Below are 10440 nucleotides of genomic sequence, written 5' to 3' on the forward strand. Positions count from 1 at the left end.
GCTACCTATCAGTCTGCCAATAGATTGCTTATCTGCTTAAGATAAAGTCCATTTCAGTTGTCTGCATCCAAGAATCTTGACTACTGTAGGGCAAATGGAAGAATCACAGTGTGGGGCAAATCTGAGGTCAAAGCTGTCAGAGACTTGAAGAGGAGGTAAAGGAGGGGAGCTCAGTAAATATGTTGGCAGTCCAGAAGAAAATGTGTAGATAATATCCATTTGAGATTGAGGCCTTGCCTTGACAAACCACTTCTTGTCTTGAAGACACACTCTTCAACCCAGCTTCTCACAGAAACCAAAATCTCAGCTGATGGCAGAAGGCTGGAACCAGAGTGAGAAGGTTGGTTGCAACAAAGGGTAAAATGCTTCCTTAGGGGATAACCCAAGGCAGCTAAAATACCCAGACCCATTGCTATGGTAATCTACCCGCATAATAATTATAGGTTATTTGCATATCTGGATTCCCTTTCATAGCCAGGGGATGGTGTGAAGTCAGTGCTAAAGCAGCAGCACGTGGCTGTCATGTGTCATCTCTGCCCCAAGTGGTTCTGAAATTGGTTTAAAGCTTGAGGAGCCTTCATTCTTTTTGGGATAGAGGATAAGAATCCTAACAGAACTCACCCCCAGCCATCACTAGTCAGAGAACGAGCCTTCTGGCAGAGTAGGGTAGTGAAAGGCATGGGCTCCAGCAGCAGTAACCTGAGTCATGTCCGAGGTGACAGAGAAGAAAATAAACCAGAAGGCCAGAATCTGGGAGGACTGAGAACCGGTAGGAAAAGAGGGTGGGAAGGTGTTTATGAAGTAAGACAAAGGCTGAAAGTATTAGTGCTCTATGGGCACAGTTACATGTGATGATGGCTGAGGGAGTGGGCTTGAGGGTGATTCTCCAGGCCCAGCCCCAGACGTCTCAGGGAACTAACATTGCCTCTTCTGATTCACAGTGATAATAAATAATTAACAATTATTTGTTATAATTTATATAATATGATATGTTACATATATCACTTTATTATAAAAATATATTTATATATTATAAAATATGTAGTTATAGATAATAGTATATATTACTATTATAGTTATAGATAGTAGTATATATTATCTATAACTATATATTTAGTTATATATGTTGCATATATAATATAATCAAAATTTGTCACTATATTATTTATAATAAAAATTTAAAAATCCAATTTTTGCCTTCTGATACCATTCTGAACCTGGAGTAGCCTCTTAAGGGGCAAAACTTACTGCCATTTAGTGAAGTAAATTTAGATGAGAGTCTTTTAAAATATATATTGAGCCAGGCCTGCCCTACCCAACCCTTTTAAGTAATATATTGAGCCAGGCCTGCCCTACCCGACCCCATCTTGGGACAGGAAGAAGGTAACCCACTGTAGGAGAAAGTTTGGTGTCCCCTTCTCCCTCTATAGCTTGATCCCTTGGTCAGGGACTGTGGCATCTTGGAGCTTCAAGGAGAGACAAGGCCTTAAGGAGAGAAGGGGCATTTTGGGACAAGATTGTCATATCTTCTATCACTGTCCTCTCATAAAACCTGCTCTAACATGCTCTTGCCAAAAGCAAACTGACCAGTGCTTAAAATGCAAGTCAGGAGCAGTGCATGAGCAGTCATGCAGGATGACAGTGGGTGAGATGATCTATCCTTAAATCAGGCATAAAGTCCTCTTGCCTCCATGCATATCAGGACATCTGAGGAGCACTTCCTGTACCCTGGGCAGGATATTTTAAAAGTTAGCTGCCTCAAAGTAGAAAATAAAACTCAACAAGATTTTATCTTGTTTTTAATTTCGATGTCTCCCTGGCAGCTGTAATATTATACATAGTAAATATCTAGGTTAAACCAAATAGTCACATGGGAAAATGATATTTCACACCTCTATTTTGGAATTATGTGCAAAATTTGCCACATCTCTCTTGTTGAATAATACAGAGTTAAATTGATAACTACCCCAGTTGAACATGATGATCTATAATTAAGTTATTAGCTATTGTTTTGTTGCATAAAAACATTTTATTTCTCAACTCAGGGGTAAAATCTATAGTAAAGATTGTGCTTTGCAAGTCGTTATTTATCACTGGCTGATGTAAGGTTGTAAAAAACAGATTAAAAATGGCCAAAAAAAAAAAAAGAGTGAATACTTAGAGAAATTATTAGGTCTTCTGTTAAAAACAAAAACAAAAAAAAAAAACAAAAAAAACCCACCACTTTTATGAAAAGTTAGATTTAGTTCCTAATAGAAGAGTAAAACCAAAAGAAACTTGCTTCCTCCACACCTGAGCTCTACAGTCCTGTGGCATATATTATCCATGCTTAAAATTCCCCTCTTTGTGCTAACGCATTGTCAGAGCAAGTAGAGCTGGCAATGTACTATCCTACCTCCCTTTATTTTTTATTCCTCTTCACTTTTCTCCAACTCCCCATTGCTTATCATCTAGTCCTCCCTCCTGCCTTCTCTATCCTCTTTGCCTTTTTGTTTTCTGCTTCCTTCCTCTTTCTCTATAGGCTTTGGGCTTTCTCTCTTTTCTTTCTTCCTTATCTCCTTCTTACTCCTCTCTCCTTCAGACAATGCTGCCTTGTGGTTATGAAGAGCATGGGCTCTGGAAGCTGATTAAGGCTTCCAATGTGGGTTCTGCCATTCAAACTGGGGTAAGCTACTTCATCTTAAACATTTGTATCAATCAGGGTTCAACCAGAGAAACAGAGATGCTACTATGGGAGGCACTGGGGAGGAGAGGGTCTGAAGGGGGAGCTGGAAGATCAGAGGGGCCACCCATCAGTTCACCTGAGAAGGCAGACATGCCCAGCTGCTGAAATAGGACTGTGAATAGGGAGCTGGTGGAGAAATCTATGGGGGGCTGTTGCTGCAGAAGGTTCACATTCAAGTATAAGGTGGCACTGCAATTAATCAGCAGTGCCAGAGGCCCCCCAAAATGGCAGGATGTAGAGTGGAGGAGAGCAGACAGCTGGAGCCCACTGGCACCTCTATGTCCGCCCACTGCTGTATCGAACGATGACGATCTTCAGAGAGTAATAGCTGCTGCTTTACTTCTGTCTTCCAAATCTCCTGCAAATTCTACTTTTGGCAAAATCAACCACAGAATCATATGGAGGAGAGGATTCTGGAGAACCCAGATCTAGCTTAACTGATTGGAGGAGTAAAAATCACCACGTGAATCATTTAAAAAATTTAGTTATTCAGAGTTCATAGCTCATGGGGATGTTGTGGAAAGTAAATGAAATTTAATACATGCAAAGAAAGCACTAATCACAGTGTGACACATAGTAAGCACCCAATAAATGTTGTCATTTATGCTTTGCTTTCAATCCATTTCCTCTCATTATACTCTTCTACCTAAGCACAATTACCAAATTTATCAATGTCCATTGCCAAATTTATCAGATACATTGGTATGTATCATCGATGTTCAGGATAATTAGTGAATGATTGTGGGATGTGTAACAATAAAATAGATATTTATTGAATACTTAGTAGGTAATATACAATATACTTTTACATGCTTTAGCACACATGATACTTATAGCAATCTTGTGACCATCATCATTCACATTAAAACATGAGGAAACTGAAGTAGAGAGATTATTTACTTGCCCCCAAATTACACAGGATTAAACACAGTGCCAGTTTACACTGGAGTAATGTAAACCCACCATTTCAAATAATCTGTTCCCATTAAGAATAGGAATACCTCCTGTAGGAAGATTATCTTCAGAAATACAGCACCTTCAAAACTTACAACAGATCTTTTTTATTGTTATAGTTCCTTTTTTGTTGTTATAGTTTCACACAAAATTTGGGCAAATTATAAATCTTCCTTGTATGGTTTGCAATAAGACCAGTGGTCAGAAAGAACTTGGTATGAGGCAGTGTTTGACAAAGTAGCCTTGCTCAAGCCAACAAAAAGTAGAAGTAGTTGGGAAGAGAGATGGAGAAAAGCTGAAGAAAGGTTAAAGTTGGCTTATAACTGGATACAATTTTACAACCTAAAACATGAAAAACTTGCTCCAAATAGACTCCTAGGCCCCTTTAAAGCATGGCCTGTGACTTTTACTGGAACAAAAAGTTCCTTAAATTAATTACAGCCAGTAGTTCTCTTACCCTAGCCCTAAGCTCGAGTTGTCTCCTAAAGCAGAAACTCCAAATTGGCAGCTCTACAGATTGTACAGAGTGGGCTTGTGCAATCTTTTAAAACTTAGAAAAAAAAAAAGAAAATCTAAATGTTTTCAGATGGGGCTTATCACAGTTTCTAATCATCTCTCCTTATCTCTCTCTGAGCCTTCCTTCACTTATTGATGCTACATGCCTCAATCTAGAAGGCATGTGAGCTTCCAACTCCTACAGTCATGATTTCTAGGACAGATTTCAAAGGGATTGGCTGGTCCTGAATTTCCACATGGAAATCAACAGAGACAAGGGGCATGAACCTTCCCAATTCTGTTTCTACTCATCTGACCTCTTCCCTCTCAGCTCATTCCTTAAAGTTCTTTATGGATAAACTCGTTGTGTGGAATTCTGACAACTGCTAGGTTTACCCTCAGTTGGTATAAGGCAGTGTTTGACAAAGTAGCCTTGCTCAAGCCAACAAAAAGTAGAAGTAGTTGGAAGCAAGACCTGAATTGCTCAAAAAACCAAGTGATGAAACCATACAATTTCACCTTTGTCAAATGTTACATACATTTTGTAAGTGAAAAATCCTGAGACATAAAGGCTAAGCACTGACAGAGTGAAACAGAAAACTTAAAACTTGTTCATAAGTAGGCACAGGTGCAATCTCTGCAAATACACTTGAAAAAGGGTTAATTGTGTGCTTATCAATTTGTAGGGCTTGAAGTTTTAAAGTGTGGTATTAGGGAAATATTTGATTTCCTAGAGTTTGGAACACATGTGGTATGAAAACTTGAAAGTACCATATGATAAATCATAATGTTTTAGCTATGTTGACAAGCAAAAGCTGGATTTGGTATTTTATGATAAAGATTGACAAAAATTTGTGGCATAATTTAAAACACCTGGGTGTAGTTAAGGTATCCATAGATTTATTGAATAGAATCTTCCTTTTTTATAAAGATATGGAGATAAATGGCATTATAGAGTCTAGATCGCTAAAAGGAGACATAAAATCTTGCTCTTTATAACAGAAACCTCGTAGGAATTTACATTTGTAAATTTCTCCTGGTGTGCTCAGTTTCCTGGTATGTGTACCTGAATCTGAGCATCTGCCCCATTCCTTTATATCTTCACCGTTCTCTTATGCTTTTTCTGAAACTTATATAATTAAAGATGCTTTTGCTTGTATGGGTATTTAAATCAAATTATTGCTTTAAATTAAGTATAAATGTTATAATCTTGTTTTCCTAACTCCTCGCAATGTTCTGATTTTTGCTTTCACAAACAAAATACTTGTTTACAGTTTACAGAATGAGATGACTGTAAATAGAGTCTTCAATTTAAAAAAAAGCTTAATTGTTGAAATTAAAGGATCTCACCAAACATATTGAATATTATTCATTTGGAAAACTATATCAATTTACACATAATTACAATTCCAGAATATGTGCAATCATGCACTTAACATAATTAGGGAAATTAATACAAATCCCAATTCCTCATACACTAATGATGGCTTCTAGAGCACATTATATCTTTCCCATTTTTATCCAAGGGATAGTGCATAGAGGCCCGGCCTGTGTAAAAAATGCACTTTTAGAAAAGTATATATTCCCAATTTCAAGGATTCTTTTGAGTACTCAGGAAAGCATATAAAACTATATATAGACCCCTACAAATCAAAGTAGACAAATTATTTGTTATATATTTTAAAAGAAAAGGAGGTGAAATATTTGGCTTAAGCTCAGTCATCAAGGGGGAATAGTTTTAGAGGAAAGAGGTTTAAGTTGCACAATTAATATTATCAAAGGCACCAATAATAATGATCTGACTCGTTTTGGAAAAATAATGCTGTCTTTGGGCTAGAATATTAGAATTGCTTGAGTTATGCTAGTAGAATTTTCTACAACGATGGAAATGCTGCATGTTGTGCACTGTCAAATATAGTAGTAAACAGCAATGTGTGACTACTGAGCATCTGAAATGTGGCTAGTGCAACTGAGGAACTGGATTTTTAGTTTTACTAATTTTAATTAATTTAAGGGTAAATTTAAATACTCACATATGGCTAGTGGCTACTGTATTGAACAGTGCAGTTCTAAAGTGTTATTGATAAAAACTGCAAAATTTCTGTAATTTACTCACTTATTTGTGGACATATTTATACATATTTTTACATTCGTTTATTAATTCTACAAATATTTATTGATGGCCTTCTTTGTTCCAGGCATGGAGAATATAATGGTGAGCAAAACTGACCAAGGCCCTACTCTCACGGGATTTATATAGTCTCATGGAATACATGGATACCAATCAAATAATCACACAGCTGGTAGAAATTAGAAGAACTGAAGGTTGTAAGATTATCCTGTGTAGTTATTTCCGTGAGGAAGTCCAGGCTTTGCAACCTCTTTAAAGTCTTCTGATTGTCCACCAGGAAATGACCTCTGACCTGAGATCTAAAAGATGTTTGGCTCTACCAAATGGATGGATTTTATCAGTTGACACTACAGAGATCAAACAAGGTTGGTAGGAACAAATTTAGATAATTATCATACTGACTACATATGTAAGCAAAACAACTGTTTCTCCGTAGAAAGAAGAATATCAGGAGCATCGTGGCTTAGAATTATTAAAGCTGTCAAAACGGAAAGTTGAACTGATCACAGTATAGCCAGGGAGTTTCCAAGTCATTTTGACTCACAGTGTGTAAGGCAGAGGTGCCCTTAAGAGCTTCCTTCTCTGTTATTGAAATAAGGTATAGAAAACACATATATGCACACACACATCACACACATACTCACCCACACACAGCTGGGTGTAACTAAGAGGAAAGTAGTCAGATGAATTGCATTTTCTTAAAGAAATATTTTGAGATGTTCTTGGAAAAATATATCCCTACTGAATAGCTAGGTTTCTGACATAGACAAAATATGTCTTTTGCAAACATGCCATAAAAAAACAGTGCTGATCTCTTCCATTTGGATATTTCCCAGTGCCTTAGGGTTACCCAGGGAAGTAGTTGCCCTGAAGGTTTAGGAAACAAAGTTTTCCAAAATGATCATAAATAGGGATTGAAATCTAGTTTGCATGTAGAATTCCAATCCCGCTGGAAGTTCTAGCTGATAATCTAATTTAACCGTGAAATGATATATGATAATTTGAAAATAATTATACACTTTCAAATGAGAAGCCACTGAAGTACCGCAATACAGAATTAAAGTAGCATGTGACACTCCAATTTTGCCTGCTGTAATTTTAATTTGGGGTTGGAGTCAGAGTGGCACTGCCTCCTCAAAACATGCTGATGCTAGTAACATATCTAGGCAGAACATCTAAGACAGATATACTCTCTCATCTTCAAAAGTGTGCAAAAAGTATTTTTAGTACCTCCCCCACTGTAATATTTCATGAATCGGCCCAGTTTTTATGGAATGCTGCCAGGTGGCTGAACTGTATCCTTCACCCTTTCTTCTCCCTTCTTGGTAGGCCTGAGAGTATGTGAATTAAGTGACATGCATAATAACTATAACAAAATTATATTGCATTCAATAGAAATCACTACATAACACACCTGAATATTCTGGGGGTTTGTGCTCCATAGAGTCAGTGAGAACTCTTGGGTCGATGCAGTATTGAATGCTTTTGTCTCACCCACATGAGACAGATTGATACCATGTTGTTCCCTGGGCCTATGTGTAAAATCTCCATCCCATCACAGAGTGCATTCACACACACTCCAATGCTCCATGAGTCCACGTCTGCAGATCCCCTGAAGCCTCTGAACGTTATCGATTGTACTGAATTAAATTTTCTTTCAAACATACAAAAATCGTTTTCATTAGGATATGTGCCCAGTCCTTGCCCAGAGGTAGGCATTGCTACTAGGCAAGTCCCTGGGTTATTATCCTGTGTTCACCCTTTCTGACGTGTGGCTTTACATTAAAGAGATCTTGTTGAGTAGGCTTGTGTGTATGGAGGGGGAGACAGGGAGAGTCAGTTCATTTCACTCTGGTGGTCACTAATGTCCCTCCAGGCCCAAACCATTATCATACATTCTGTAGCCACTTACATGTGTATGTGTAGATGACTTGTGGAAGTCCTACAGGTAAGTTAGCTTGTGCAACATTTTAACTTTTTATAATGCAAAATTTCAAACATATCCTAAAGCAGACATACTAGTGTAATGAAGTTCTATGTACTGCCATCACTCAGCTTTCACATGATCAACTTATGGTCAGTCCTATTTCATTTACAGCCCCACCTGTTCACCCCTTTCTGTATTACACAGCAAGTCTTCACTTAACTTCATCCATAGGTTCTTGGAAATTGAGAAACAATGTGTAAGAAAACCAATTTTGTCATAGGGTAATTGATATATAAACAAGAGTTACATCCCTAAAAATAGAACTACCATTCCAGTCAGCAATTCCACTACTGGGTATATTCCCAAAGAGAATAAATCATTACATCAAAAAGATACCGGCATTCACATGTTTATTGTAGCACTATTCACAATAGCAAACATAGGGAATCAACAATGGAGGACTGGATAAAGATGAGGTGTATATACACCATGGAATACTCAATTATAAAGAAAGAATGAAATCATGTCTTTTGCAGCAACATGGATAGAACTGGAGGCCATTATCCTCAGTGAAATAACTCAGAAACAGAAGGTCATATACCCCCTGTTCTCATTTGCATGTGGAAGCTAAACAGTGGGTGCAAATGAACACACAGAGTGGAATAACAAACACTGGAGACCCCAAAATGTCAGAGGGTGGGAGAGGGTTGAGGGTTGAAAATGTACTAAGAGCCTAGACTTCACCGCTATGCAATATATACATGTAAGAAATCTACACCTGTACCCCCTAAATGTATAAAAATAACACTTTTAAAAAAGAGTTAAGTTTCTATGGCATATTTCTGGTCACAGAAACATCACCAGACTTATAAATAAAGACCCTAAACACTTCTAATATTAAACACTGAAATAAACGTGAGCTATCCGTACATTTAAGGAAGATTAATAGAAACAAGGTAACTACCCAATTTTGGTGAATCACTGAGTGATGGTAGTCACAGAGGTAGTGGGTTAAATCAAAGAATAAATGTTTGCAAAGCACAAATCATAAGGAGCATCTTCTCCCACCAATACGGTTCAAAATCAAGCAAGGACAAATCTGGTGGGCTTGCTAAGTGCTTTTGTGCTGCATCATTTGTTGCTGTGCATTTGTTCAATAAATATTATTGAACACTTTTCAGATTCTTATTTTATAATAACTTGTATTCATTCATTCATTTTCCAACCTGCATATTCCAGTTCAGGTGGCTGGAGCCTATGTCAGCACCTCAGAGCACAGAGATGGAAACCAGCCCTGGACAGGACACCATCCCATCGCAGAGTGTATTCACACACACTCCAATACTCATTCACATGGGGACCATTTAGATGCACCCGTTCACCTGATGTGCACATCTTGGGATGTAGGAGGAAACAGAAGTAGGAGTACCCAGAGAAAACCCACGCAGACATGGGGAGAACACGCAAACGCCACACAGACAGGGGCCCTGGCGCAGAGTCCATTTTGTTTCTCATCAACGGTGTAACAATGTTGAACGAAACGACATTCTCCGGGGACCTGCTGCATTTTAAAACAAATTCATGAATAGTTTGCATTTGGATGGAGCAGTTAATAGAGGAGGCCATTTTCCCCCAAAGCCTTCTTTGATCTTTTGCTCCTCAGTAGGAAGTAACGGCCACCCTTGAGACTCCCCAGCATTTTCTCCCTATTTTTCTTCTAGCACCTACTATTTCTTGCCTGGAATTATAGGTCTTTTTGTATATCTCTCTTTCCTATTGAACCCTAAGCTCCTTGAAGGCAGGCTCCATGACTAACTCATACAGCATTCAATAAATGTTTATTGAATGAAGGAAGAAATGTATAAAGATGGGTTACAATGATTGAAATCCAAATTTAGATCAAGACAGATCCATACCCAGCACTGGAATCTCTTTATTCTGTGATTTGATCTGGCTTCTGTTTATAGATCTTAATTAAGTACAGACTTTGAGTTTCTTCCAAATGCCAATAAAACCTTTAGGCAAAATATGTTTATCTTGAATTGAATGAAGAACTAAATATGGCAGAAGATATATTTGTTATTTATGATAATATAAAAGAAGCAGTTTCATGTAGCTATGCATTAAAGGACACAAACTTGAAAATGGAAATCTATATTTTTGCATGAAATAGTGAAAGAAATTTGGAAAGGATGAACTTCCATGTGA

The 10440-nt window shown here is 37.7% G+C and overlaps 1 long non-coding RNA gene across 2 annotated transcripts in view; it reads left to right on the plus strand.

The window, feature by feature from the left end:
• The first annotated feature begins 376 nt into the window (after window positions 1–376).
• LOC105465141 (uncharacterized) overlaps window positions 377–10440 on the plus strand; it is an 80913-nt gene continuing 70849 nt past the window's right edge. For both annotated transcript variants that reach the window (XR_977322.2, XR_977323.2), the window contains exons 1-2: window positions 377–769; window positions 6373–6670. This is a non-coding gene — a long non-coding RNA (uncharacterized lncRNA). The remainder of the gene's footprint in view (window positions 770–6372; window positions 6671–10440) is intronic.

Source organism: Macaca nemestrina, chromosome 13, assembly GCF_043159975.1.
Source record: "Macaca nemestrina isolate mMacNem1 chromosome 13, mMacNem.hap1, whole genome shotgun sequence".
NCBI lineage: Eukaryota > Metazoa > Chordata > Mammalia > Primates > Cercopithecidae > Macaca > Macaca nemestrina.